This window comes from Bos indicus, chromosome 9 (assembly GCF_029378745.1).
Source record: "Bos indicus isolate NIAB-ARS_2022 breed Sahiwal x Tharparkar chromosome 9, NIAB-ARS_B.indTharparkar_mat_pri_1.0, whole genome shotgun sequence".
NCBI classification, from domain to species: domain Eukaryota; kingdom Metazoa; phylum Chordata; class Mammalia; order Artiodactyla; family Bovidae; genus Bos; species Bos indicus.
Genome location: NC_091768.1, coordinates 65,330,916 through 65,344,745, shown reverse-complemented (window position 1 = coordinate 65,344,745; position 13,830 = coordinate 65,330,916).

Below are 13,830 nucleotides of genomic sequence, written 5' to 3'. Positions count from 1 at the left end.
GGGAAGCCCCAAATACTGGTTTAGCCATAACTAAAAAGCAGTCACTTTGCTTATTTCAAATCCCCAGGGAATGGGATCATAAAGGAAGGGGAAATAACTGTCTAGTATAACCTAAGTCATTGCAGTTATGCAATAAACATGGGATCATTTGGAGTATTTGTCAGTTCGGGAAGCATCTAATCATTAGAGAGATTCTCACTCTTGGCTTCTAGTTAGGACTGCATGGAGAGTTTTAAACCATTCTGATGCTCAGATCACACCCTTGGACAAATTAAATCAGAATCTCAGGTAGTGGGGTGCACATACCAGCATTTTTAAAGCTCCCCAAGTGATTTCAATTCACATTCCAGTTTGAGAAGCACTGGTCTATTAGAAGGTTTACCAAATATACGGAAAGAGCAAGTTCCAGTTAATCAACTAGAATCACTTCAGTCACGTGCCAGACACTGTGCTTGGTCCTGGGGGCTAAGACAGGCCCTGCCTTCAAGTGTGCCAAGCTATGGGAGAAGGCTGGAGGAGGCAATTGGCAAGGAGCTGAGACTGGGTATGGAAGCTGGTTCAATGTGCACCAGTGAAAGGAACTGGGCAACATCCTGGTAAACACTTGATAACAGTCTTGTTTTGTAGCTGGAGAAACTGGAACATAAATCTAGAAGGACTCATTAGAGAAAAAAATTTTTCTTAAATGAAAATGAGAAGCCAAGAAACTGGCTTCATCCTTGTGTATAGCACACTGTTACTTTTGCCTATCTACTCCAGTCTCTACTAAGGATTTTTAAGCAAAACAAAATCCAAAAACATACCAAAGAGGCTTACTTTTTATTTTTGGCTGCACCATGCAGCACCTGGGACTGAGCCTAGGTCCCTGCATTGGAAGTGCAGCGTCTTAACGACTGGACAGCCAGGGAAGTCTCCAAATCAAGGAAGTTTTCTTAAAGAATTGCTTAAAAACAACAATCTGTTTCTGGACAATATAATTTGTTTAAAATATACTATAAAAAGAACACACTTTAAAAAAAACCACCAGTGTTTTTCCTTTAACTGTTTAGAACTAAAGGGCTCTGCCAGGCAGCAGGACAAGATTTTATTTTATAAACTGACAGCATTCTCATATGTGGTTATAATCTTTAATATTTCAAAGATATTAAGACATTTTTTGACTGATATATGATAAATGAGCGAAAACAAAATTGATTCTTACTTCTTTTAGTTTTTTTTTCCCAATGAAGTGGGCCATTCTACATTTTTCCCAAAGTAAGATCAGTAATTACACTTTCTTTTCTCTTTTTCAGATGAGTGGATGTATGGAAAGAGATGTGTTTTGAGTCCCACATCTGCTCAGGACTCTGGGACTGTATTTCCTTGTCTGTAAAATGGTGATTGTAAACATTTGGCTGAAAAGTTAAAGTATTAACTTTAGCAAATGTGAAAGAACCATATGCAGGGTTTTATATTTATTAAATAAAAGCTGATCAATATATGAGCACTGAGGACATGCAGCACTCTTTATTCTCAAAAGTACATTCAGAATATCTACTTGATATTATTACGTGTTTTCCTTAATCGTTTGTGCTAAAGTACCTTTCCCCATCAAGCAGAAGCAGCCAGGGTTGTTGTTTTGTTTAGTCTTTCAGTCATGTCCAACTCTTGGCGACTGCATGGACTGTAGCCTGCCAGGCTCCTCTGTCCATGGAATTCTCCAGGAAAGAATACCGGGGTGGGTTGCCATTTCCTTCTCCAGGGAATCTTCCCGACCCACAGATCGAATCCGCATCTCCTGCACTGCAAGTGGATTCTTTACCACGAAGCCACCAGGGAAGCCCCAGGCAAGCCCCTGTGTGTGCTGCATCACTCAGTCGTGTCTGACTCTTTGCGACCCCATGGACTATAGCACACCAGGTTCCTCTGTCCACAGGGATTCTCCAGCAAGAACACTGGAGTGGGTTGCCATGCCCTCCTCCAGGGATTCTTCCCAACCCAGGGCTCAAACCCAGGGCTCCCGCATTGCCAGCAGATTCTTTACTGTCTGAGCAACCAGGGAAGCCCAGGCAAGCCCCTACAGCCTTTCAATAAGTTTGTCAATTTTGCCTAAGGTACTTTATGTGAATCTCTGTTACTTGCATCCAAATGACCCCAGACTAAAATATGAAGTATTGCGGTCTTAAGTAGCTCCATGTCCAACAAAACTGAAACAACAGATTCCTACAGAGTTCCTGCAGTGTTGTTTGGGGTGGGAGTAAAGGAAAGATTTCTAGGTATTAGTGAACAATTGCTAAACCAGAAAGGAATGTAATCATAGTTTAGCAAAATTTTTACATGTCAAATAACAATTTAAAACACAAGATGACTTATAGTATGTTATACAACACAACTGGATTCTCAAATATTGTCATGACTAGCATAAAATCAAATGTTCACTTTTGTAGTCCAATGTCTTAACTAACGAAGTCCTCTTATCTTGATGATGAATAGGTTAATAATCATTTTATTTATTTTTTACAAATTTATTATTTACTCCTGGAAAAACAGAGAGAATAGATACTTATCTCATTATCATCATCATCACTTTTTCAAAAATTTAAAAAATGCTTACAATGTTGTGTTGGTTTCTGCCATACAACAACACAAATCACAAGTTTGACAATTCAGCATTTGTCACTATTATTTTTTTCATTCATTCAGCTTTTATTATTAAAAATTTAAAAAAATTTAGTTGGAATATAATTGCTTTACATCGTTGTGTTGGTTTCTGCTGTACAACAAGATGAATCAGCTTTAAGCATACATATATCTCCTTCTTCTTTGAGCCTCCCCCACTGCACCCCCAATAATCATTTTAAAAGGCAGCAGTTTCTAGGTTCCAAGAACAAGAGGTCAGCCTCATTTGTGTACGAATTCTCTGTGACTTGACTCATATCATAACAGACCTTTTCAACTGGATGCTGGTGTTTTAAATTAAAACATCAAGTCAGTTTATACATCTGGCCTTACTTGGTGGTTTTTTAACTTGCCAATGGTATATCTTAAATGTACTTATATTCATCATAGTTCAAAATAGCCACATCCTTAAATAATAATTTTTTGAAAATATAGGTTCTTAGAAATATACCCACTTCAATTTTTGTTGTGAGATCCTGGGCTGAGGAGGGGCTGGGGAGAAGAATGCCAAAGCTGCGTTTTGGGCCATTGGCCACCTCCCAGAGCTGTTGCAGGGTCTCGATTGCCCTGCCAAAGGAAAGACGGGGACGCAGGCGTCTACACTGTTGTCCTCCTCTGCCAGCTGCAAACCTCATCACAGTTCCTGTGAAGTCCATTTCCACAGATCAGGTTACTGCCAGGGAAGACTTTAACAATCTCCTACTCTGCTTTCCACCAACAACAATTAGTATTAGCAAATGGTTCAGGCCACTGCTGGGCTTACATATGATTTCTATTCAACAAAAGACAAACGCTTTACTCAAACCAGACCCACATGGTGAACACTGGAGCTCTTCTCTTGCATATAATGAAGTTGAGACAGTTTCTATCTTTCATTTAAATAAAAAAGATCACTCTCACATTTGAAATCAAGTTGGCTGTCTTCCCTAGCTGAGTTAGCCATCTGGTAAGGGGGACTTTGGTAAGACTTATGTTCAGGCCAGGAGTTTAGGGGAAAAAAATCATTATCCTCCTTGTGTCCTTGTGTGCCTTACTCTTTTAATGTGGTCAAACTTTTTTTTAATGTTTTCACAGCAGGTTCCCCACCCCCTTTCAGATAACACATATGGCAAATATGTTACATTTTTAATATATTTTACAGCTGAAATTTGCTTTTTTTAGAGTTGTGGATCAGAAAAGCACATACTCGATTAAGGTCACTAAAACTCATTGTAATACAATAGAGATTCAAAAGGTTCACTGTTTTGATCGGCTGCATACTTGTGGTTCTTTTAATGCTGCTGTGCTATTTTTCAGGGTAAGGTAAGGTCAGTTTCCTTTCCATGTGTTTCAAAGGCTGATAATTGCCCCCACAGAGAGGGACTACAACTTTAGCATATCCAGTGAACTTACTGTTCTATTCAGTTAAGTTTTTTGATAAACATATCTTAATAGCTACTATCTACAGTAAGTCCCCTACGTACGAATGAGCTGTTCGGAGAGTACGTTGTTTATAAGTCCAACAAAGTTAGCCTAGATAGCCAACTAACACAATTGACTATACTATACCATACTGGAATAGGTTTATAATACCTTTTCACACAAATAATACATAAAAAAGCTAACAAACACATAAAATAAAGAGAACATTTTTAACCTTTCAGTACATTACCTTGGGTCTTCCCTGTTGGTTCAGATGATAAAGAGTCTGATTGCAGTGCTCAGGGTTCAGTTCCTGGGTTCAGAAGGGGAGCCTGGCAGGCTACAGTCCATGGGATAGCAGAGTTGGACATGACGTGAGCGACACACACACACACACACAGTACCTTGAGAAGTACAGCGGTACACTACAACAGCTGGCAAGTTTGCATCTTTGAAAGTTCGAAACTTGAAGATTCGTATGTAGGAGACTTAATGTATCTAGTTACTCTTTGCCTGTTTTCTTCATGGACAGAGGCTGATTATATCAAGAAGTTAAGAAACCCATTTAGAACAGCCACCTCATAGTAACCATTCTTTCCATTACATACCCTTCAACTTCAGAAAATCACAGATGACTCAAAGTTATCAGTTTCCTGTAATTGAAGGAAGCTGAAGAGTTCATTCTTGTTTTGCAGATGAGGCAATTAAATTTCAGAAGTAGGTAATTTTTTTTATAAGCCTGCCCAGCTCGGGCAGAGTGAAGAAGAGGCTGGAATCTATATATTCTTTCTGCCTTTTATAATTTTATTCATTTTCCCATTTCTATGCATTGCATCTTGGAATACAATTTTTTACAGTAGTGACAATTTGCAGGAAAACCACACATCTTCATAAAATACTCATTTTGAAACTGCCTAGATCTCAGTTCGGAGCTTGTTGTTAGTTTAGAAGAAGCTCACCTTGTGTGAGTCATTAGATAAGTAAATTAGTATGTAAAATATACATTAATACATATGCATAGTACTCTAGACTCATGCAAGTACTTTCTTCTTCTGTTTATAGCCTGAATGCATTTAAACATTTTAAGATAAAACTTTTTGAAATCAATCAGTTTGATATTAATTTCCTCAAAGGAAAGGAAGGAAAGAAGAAAGAAAAATCAGAGGAGACGTCTATGACATGGACTTTGTGATGTGTCAGTTTGGCGAGGTTGAACTAAATTTCCCAGAATCCTCTTTCTTGTATGGAATGATTTGAAAGTGAAAGGAAACAGCAGCTATTTCATAGCATGCACACACACATACATGCACACAGTACCGCTGATGTGCTGACTCACCCTGAAATGCACCCAGGCTGCCTGGGTCTTCCTTGGCTCCTCCGACTCTTGAGCCTGGTGTGTCTCTTTAGCTCTGTGACTAAGGGCCTCAATTTCTGCAAGTATTAGTATCTGTTTTCTATTGTTGATGTAACAAATGATCACAGACACAGAACCTTAAAACAGTGTCTTATCTTACTTTTCTGTAGATTAGACATCTGACATGTATCTCAGTGGCATAAAATCAAGGCCTTTTATTCAATCCCATGTTTATTCTGATGGGGAAAAGAACTTTGCATTAGGGAAGCCCGTGACAGCAGCATGATTTCTGTCAAAGCTGGAAAAAGGTAAATTGCAGGGAAATTTTTATTCTAACCACTTTTTCAAGATTTTCTTCTTTAAAATCCAGGCAGCAAAATGAAAAATATAAGAAAACTATCTGTTAAACACCATGACTATAAAAGTATATTAGTTGTAAGCAAATAATATATCCCCTTAAGTATTAAGTAAATATATCATCATGGGAAGTTAATTTATACAGCTTGAGGCCTGAGTGAAATTACCAACCTCTTTTTTTTTTTATTATTATTATTAAGCAATGAAATTCTTCAGGAAAGAGGTGGGATTTAAGGTTCTCTAGTAATGAATTAAGAAAAATAATTGGTTTTGGCAGAAGGTTGTTTTTTTTTTTCCCCCCATCGTGTATTGCAAATTCACTTAGAAACATCTAGATTAATCCTTGTCCCTATTTTCCGTCCTCCCATCTGAATATAAATGGAATATAGTCATAGACGTACAAGTGCAATCAAATCATGCAGGTAGCGTCAAAAATACAGTAATGTAGGCATAGTCACAGAATTTCCATATGTAACTGGCACAGACAAGTCTTCCTCCCATGAATCTCACAGAGAAACACCCATCATTATGCAGAATTACCTGGAAATTTGACAGTCTGGAAAATTTTTGAAATGTGGTGGATGCTCACCCTTTATGCATTGGAAAAATCACGTCCAATTTATCTTCTTGTCTAACTTCATTCAAGACTTCTGCATTTGTTGCTCAGCTAGTGTGCTGATTCTGTTCCCAGAAGAACACGGCTCCCTCCAAGAGCACTTATTCCACCACCCACATCCTGGCTGGGGGCCCCATGGCACACTGGCTTCCCTTTGTGAATCAGAAGTGGAGTGTGAACTCAATCCGCTACACACACAATGGCACATTCTTGGAGAGTGGCTGTCTAGACCGTTTCCTTCGCACAGCGGCTCAAACATCTTTTTATGAAGCGATTACTGGAATGTTACTTTTTGGGTAGTGGCTTCTTCAACTGGTTTTTTACCCAGTCCTGACGGTTGTGTTATAAGTAAATTTCTTCCACAGATTAGTGTGTTGTTAATGTGTCCATACATAGTAGCTTTAAAGTGAGTTTTCTGGCAGCTGAAACCTTTTACCTCTTACCTGTTCTCTCTCTAGAAATGAAAAGGATTTATTTATTTATCCTTGCTTGTGGGGAGTGGTGGGGTAATTGGTTTTCTTGACTGGGATAAAAGTTTTGGGGGAAAAACAGACTATTCAAACAAGTCCCAAACACCTAGATACTCCAGTTAGCATCAGTGAGTTTTGAACTAGTTTGAGGAAGTCCAAGTATTTAAAGGACTTCCCTGGTGACTCAGTTAGTAAAGAGTCTGCCTACAATATGGGAGACTCGAGTTCAATCCCTGGGTCAGGAAGATCCTCTGGAGAAGGAAATGGCAACCTACTCCAATATTCTTGCCTGAAGAATTCCATGGACAGAGGAGCATGGTGGGCTGCATGCTCGTCCATGGCTCATGAAGACTCAGACATGACTGAGTGACTAATAGTTTCACTTTTCAAGTATTTAAAAGGGCAACTTATGTCTTTGAATTCTTGAAACTCTATGAATGGTTCCATACTTATAAGCCAAATTCATGTCCTTGTGCTTAATTTTATCTCAAATTTTAAAAAAGGTGGCCTATCAGTAACAATAGCAAAATATGCATTAAGAGTAAGGAACAGAAAAGAGCAGGAGGGAAAATAAACTATGTGTATGTTAAATACTGTGGCACATTGTAAGATAACACATATTTCTTGGAGCTAGAAACTATGGCTTACTTATGTTTGGTTTAGGAATGCCTACTTCCTCCTAGGATTATAAAAATGTCATTCCATATTTTCTTCTATCTCTTTTATAATTTTATTTGGCATTGATTGTTAACCTAGCTGTAATATATCCTGGTGCATGTCTTAAGATAGGCATTATGACTGATTATCTCAACATCAGTTATTGAATCCTCTTCCAATTAATTTAAAAGATATTTTAAAGTCCCTCAAATACCTGGGTCTGTTTCTGGTATACTGACTTTGCCAGAACCATGATGTTTTTTAGTTACTGTATTTTTCTATTGTGTTCTGATACTTGGTATATCAAACAAAAGCTCTCTTGCCAGTTCTTTTAAAGATGAATGTTAGAGTCAACTTGCCATATTTATTAAAGAATCTTATTTAGGTCCTGGCTAAGAATATGTTGAATTTATTTGTACCTTGGGCCATTGGCAGCTTCATACTGTTGAATGTCCCCCTGCAAGAACATGGTCCATTTACAGGAACAAGAACATGCCTTCTTGTGTCTTTCTATTCTTGTTCAGTTGGTACCTGACCCGATTGCATTTAGAAAAGGAACAAAGGAGAAACAAAGCACATCCATGATGCTTGAATTTAGCCAAACCACAGGTTTCTTTGGTGATTATTGTTCTAGAAGAGGTCAAATTATTAAATATATTGGTTTTTTAAATTAAAAGATATACATAATTGCTTTGGCCACTGGCACATACAATCTCAGTCCTCTTGTATTGCAAAAATATCACTCAATAAATACTTGTTATTAGACAGGAAGTATGGCACCCCATTCCAGTACTCTTGCCTGGAAAGTCCCATGGACGGAGGTGCCTGGTGGGCTGCAGTCCATGGGGTCTCAAAGAGTCGGACACGACTAAGCGACTACACTTTCACTTTTCACTCTCATGTATTGGAGAAGGAAATGGCAACCCACTCCAGTGTTCTTGCCTGGAGAATCCCAGGGACGGGGGAGCCTCATGGGCTGCCGTCTACGAGGTCGCACAGAGTCGGACACGATTGAAGCAACTTAGCAGCAGCAGCAGCATGGGATATTAACAAGTATTTACCTAGTGATTTTTGCAGTATTTCCAGACTAGTTAGTGGGCTTCCCAGGTGGTGCTAGGGGTACAGAACTTGCCGGCCAAAGCAGGAGATTAAGAGATGCAGGTTCGATCCCTGGGTCGGGAAAATCCCCTGGAGAAGGGCAGGGCAACCCACTCCAGTATTCTTGCCTGGAGAATCCCATGGACAGAAGAGAGTTGGTGGCTACAGTCCATAAGGTGGAAAAGAATCCGACAGGGCTGAAGCGACTTAGCATGCGGGCACATACTACTTAGCTTCCCCTTCCAGGTTTACAACACTTCTCCTTATGGTCAGTAGGGGGCGCTCCCGCAGCAACAGGCCCTCTTTCAGAACCACGGCATCCTAACGAATTTCAAACCTTAGGAAGTATTGGTTTATAAATTATCAAACTTCAGTTCTCACACATTCTAACAGACTCACATCTGTGGGCATTTTATGTAGAAGACAAGTAATGGGAGAAGGTGAGATCTTCAAAGTGTCTTGTAATCGAAGAAGGCCTGTATTATATAAGCACAGAAGGCCGAAAGGGATTATAACAACTTGTGTTTGGGCTAACCAGTGGAGCCTCTGCTTTTAGGGGCTGTTCTTTTGAGCTCTGGTGCCAGCAGACCGCTTTGTGAGCTGTCAGTTTCCTGATCTTAGTCCTTTAAGGGCAACATTTTTTTAAGTGGTGCTTTAAATAGGGTATGGGGGCTATGGAAGGAAACGGGGTCTAGTTGCAGACAATCCCGTGGGGAAAATATCACTTCTATCTACTGGCTTTGAAACTGCTGCCCTTGTGGTTGAGGGTGGTGATGTTCAAAGAAGGGCATCATTTTCTACCTCTCCTTCCAGGCTGAGCTCAGTGCTTCTTCCTTATACTCCCAAACCATTCAGAGTTTATTTCTACTTTGCAAATATCACATTGTGTGATATTCATCTGTGTATTTGTTATATCCTCTTCTACACTAAGGTAAGTGAAGGCAGAATCACGTTGCATTCGTCTAGCATAGGGTTTGGTATACTTCCCTAGTGGCTCAGTCAGTAAAGAATTCGCCTGCAATGCAGGAGACCCAGGTTGGATCCCTGGGTCGAGAAGATCCCCTGAAGAAGGAAATAGCAACTCACTCCAATATTCTTGCCTGGGAAATCCCACGAACAGGGGAGCCTGGCAGGCTACAGTCCATGAGATCACAAAGCAGTCAGACCTGGTATAGAGAACATATAACAACAGCAGTAGGCAATTAATAATTATTTGCTCAATGAATGACAGAAGGAAAGGAAGGCAGGTGGAAGGAAGAGTGTCACAGAATGATTGACGTTATAGTGCAAGTGAACTTTTAAACTGTTCCAGAATCTGGAAATAACAACAGTAACAGAACTCACAGGGAACCTTACTGGGTACTGCTGCTGCTAAGTCACTTCAGTTGTGTCCGACTCTGTGCGACCCCATAGACAGCCGCCCACCAGGCTCCCCCGTCCCTGGGATTCTCCAGGCAAGAACACTGGACTGGGTTGCCATTTCCTTCTCCAATGCATGAAAGTGAAACGTGAAAGTGAAGTTGCTCAGTCGTGTCCGACTCTTAGCGACCCCATGGACTGCAGCCTACCAGGCTCCTCCGCCCATGGGATTTTTCAGGCAAGAGTACTGGAGTGGGGTGCCGTTGCCTTCTCCATTACTGGGTACAACCCAATACAAATGATAACAACAGAAAGCAAGTTGTTTCTAACGAGGTTAGTGATAGCAATATGTAATAGTGAATACGGAATGTGACCATAACCACTTCAATGTGAAATAAAGACTATTTAATATTTATATGGATTTCAAAGTTTAATTGCATAGTGTAAAAGTATCCTTAAAAGTGAGGTTCTGGAATGTAGTATTCCATGTACAATTTTATGAAAATTGTTCATCCTCCTGAAATTCAGATATGGCACAGTCAACTCATAATCCCCACTGTGGCTCTTAGTTGAGTGGAATTTTTTGTACCATTCCCTCTTCCTTTCTTAATAAAGCACCAGAAACTTGTTAGTTGAGGAGGTTAGTTCAGGTGTTCAAATTCAAAATTCCTGGGGTTACCTTTCAAGTCATACTATAAACTTTCCTTATCATCAAATAACTACCAAGAAGGACATTTTGAGAATTTCATTCTTCTGGATAGTTCATTACCCAATAATCTAGTCCATTTGAATAGTTCTTAAAACATGAAATGTTAAATGGGATGATATAAATGCTGTTTTGAGTGGAATAACTTTTAAAAATGTCCCCACTTGAAAGTTTCATGTTTAGTCTTTTGATAAAAATAAATATATTTTTTCTATCCAGTACTGAGTTCCTGTATTTACCTAAATAGGAAGTTTAAACTGCAAAAATCGCCTGAGTCAAAGATTCATCTTGACTGTAAAACAGTGTATACAAGGCAACCAAAATGGAACACTATTTTATTTTTAATATTTTAACAATGTTGTTTTAATTTAAAAAATTGAAAACCTGATCAACATGATCATTGATTCTTTGAAGCACTTTTGGATCCATTTTACTCTGTTTAGTGTTGATGAACAGAATCCCTTAAAGAAGCTATAAGGAAGTAGTCTTTGGCACAAAGAGTGATTTTCCAGTGGATTTAAATCTGAGGTTGGATTTCCTTTTGTGGCTTTAAAAAAAAAAAAAAAAATTGAGGCCCAAACACTCACTGTACATAGGATTATACGCTTTGTGCAAATTACCAAATGTGGTTTGATATATTGTGTTTTATTAATTTTGTATATTATTTACATTAGTTTGGTGTAATATTTTCAGCTAACACAAATATAATTGATTTATTATGTCTAGAGTGATGCAATGAACAGAAAGTGAGAAAGTGGAAAGTAGGTGGACAAAATATTTTCCATTTAAAAATTCAGCTGGTTACCCATTTTGAATCTAGCGGGTGTGTACATGTCAGTCCCCACCAACAAGGACCTACTATACAGCGCATGGAACTCTGCTCGATGTAGTGTGACAGCCTGGATGGGAGGGGAGTTTGGGGAGAATGGGTACATGTATATGTATGGCTGAGTTCTTTCACTGTTCACCTGAAACTATCACAATATTATTAATAGGCTATACCCCAACAAAATAAAAAGCTTAAAAAATTTAACTGGACAAGGACTTGTTGAACATCTACTTGGGAGGCAGAAATTGCTATAGAGTTGAATTGCTGGGGTTTCCAATTCCAGCTGCCACTTAAAGTTGGAGGATCTCAGGTTTGGGACTTTTAACCTCTCTACACCTCAGTCTCCTTATTGAGAATATTGTTTAAAATAATTATAATCATTATTTTTAAAGTTGTAGGAGGATTAAATGAAACAATTCATGTATTAGGTTGGTACAAATGTAATTGTGGTTTTTGCATTGTTGAAATTTGCCACTTGATATTGGAATACATTCTTAAATAATCCTTTTAATGTGAATTTCTCACTTTATGGTTTTTGCTAATGACATTACTTTCTATTTTATATTTATTTTAGACTATGCAAATAATGTTAGACAAAAAGCAAATTAGAGCGATTTTCTTTTTCAAGTTCAAAATGGGTCATAAAGCAGCAGAGACAACTTGTAGCATCAACAACGTATTTGGCCCAGGAACTTCTATGAGCTATGTGCTGTGGTGGTTCAAGAAGTTTTGCAAAGGACACGAGAGCCTTGAATATGAGGAGCATAGTGGCCAGCCATAGGAAGTTGACAACAACCAGTTGAGAGCAATCATCAAAGCTGATCCACTTACAACTACACACGAAGTTGCTGAAGAACTCAATGTCGACCATTCTATGGTCATTCAGCATGGCATTTGAAGCAAATTGGAAAGGTTAAAAAGCCCAATACGTGGGTGCCTCACAAGTTGACCAAACATCAAAAAAATTGTCTGTTTGAAGTGTTGTCTTCTCGTAGTCTATGCAACAGCAACAAAACATTTGATCAGATTGTGATGTGTGACAACAAGTGGATTTTATATGACAACCTGCAATGACCAGCTCCATGGTTGGACTGAGACGAAGCTCCAAAGCACTTCCAAAAGCCAAACTCGAACCAAAAAAAAGTCATGGTCACTGTTTGGTGATCTTCAGCTGGGCTGGTCCTCTACAGCTTTCTGAATCCCAGTGAAATCATTATATCTGAGAAGTATGCTCAGCAAACTGATGAGATACACCAAAAACTGCAACACCTGCAGCAGGCATTGGTCAACAGAAAGGGCCCGATTCTTCTGCCCAGCAACTCCCAACCACACTGTGTAACCAACGCTTCAGAAGTTGAATGAATTGGGCTATGCAGTTTTGCCTCATCAGCCATATTCAGGTGCTGCTGCTGCTAAGTCGCTTCAGTCGTGTCCGACTCTGTGTGACCCCATAGACAGCAGCCCACCAGGCTTTCCCATCCCTGGGATTCTCCAGGCAGGAACACTGGAGTGGGTTACCATGTCCTTCTCCAATGCATGAAAATAAAAAGTGAAAGTGAAGTAACTCAGTCGTGTCCGACCCTTAGCGACCCCATGGACTGCAGCCTACCAGGCTCCTCTGTCCATGGGATTTTCCAGGCAAGAGTACTGGAGTGGGTTGCCATTTCCTTCTCCGGTGATCTTTTGCCAACTAACTACCACTTTTTCAAGCATCTCAACAACTCTTTGCAGGGAAAAGACTTCCATAACCAACAGGAAGCAAAAAATGCTTTCCAAGAATTCCTTGACTCACAAAGCACGGATTTTTATACTATAGGTATAAACAAACATTTCTTGTTGGCAAAAATGTGTTGATTATAGTAGCTCCTATTTTGATTAACAAAGATGTGTCTGAGCCTAGTTATAATGATTTAAAATTTGTGGTCCAAAACCACAATTATTTTTGCACCAACAATGGAGTAATTGGCAAAGTGCTTACCACTTGGTGAACTCTCAGTAAATGATATCTGTTATATTCTCACCATTGTGCTAGGCCCATGGAATAACAAAAGATATTTGAGACACTGCCTGTGTTTAAAGAGGCTAGACTATTAATAATACTTTCTCTGTTATATTAAGAACTCTGGGCTCTGTGCAGCACACTGCAATGCTACACATAATTCAAATTAAAATAATCCTGGCTACAAAATACACTATTCATGTAAGTGTATAAAGTATATTTGATATAGGATATGCTGGTATTTTGGAGAAGGAAATGGCAACACACTCCAATACTCCTGCCTGGAAAATCCCATGGATGGAGGAGCCTGGCAGGCTACAGTCTAT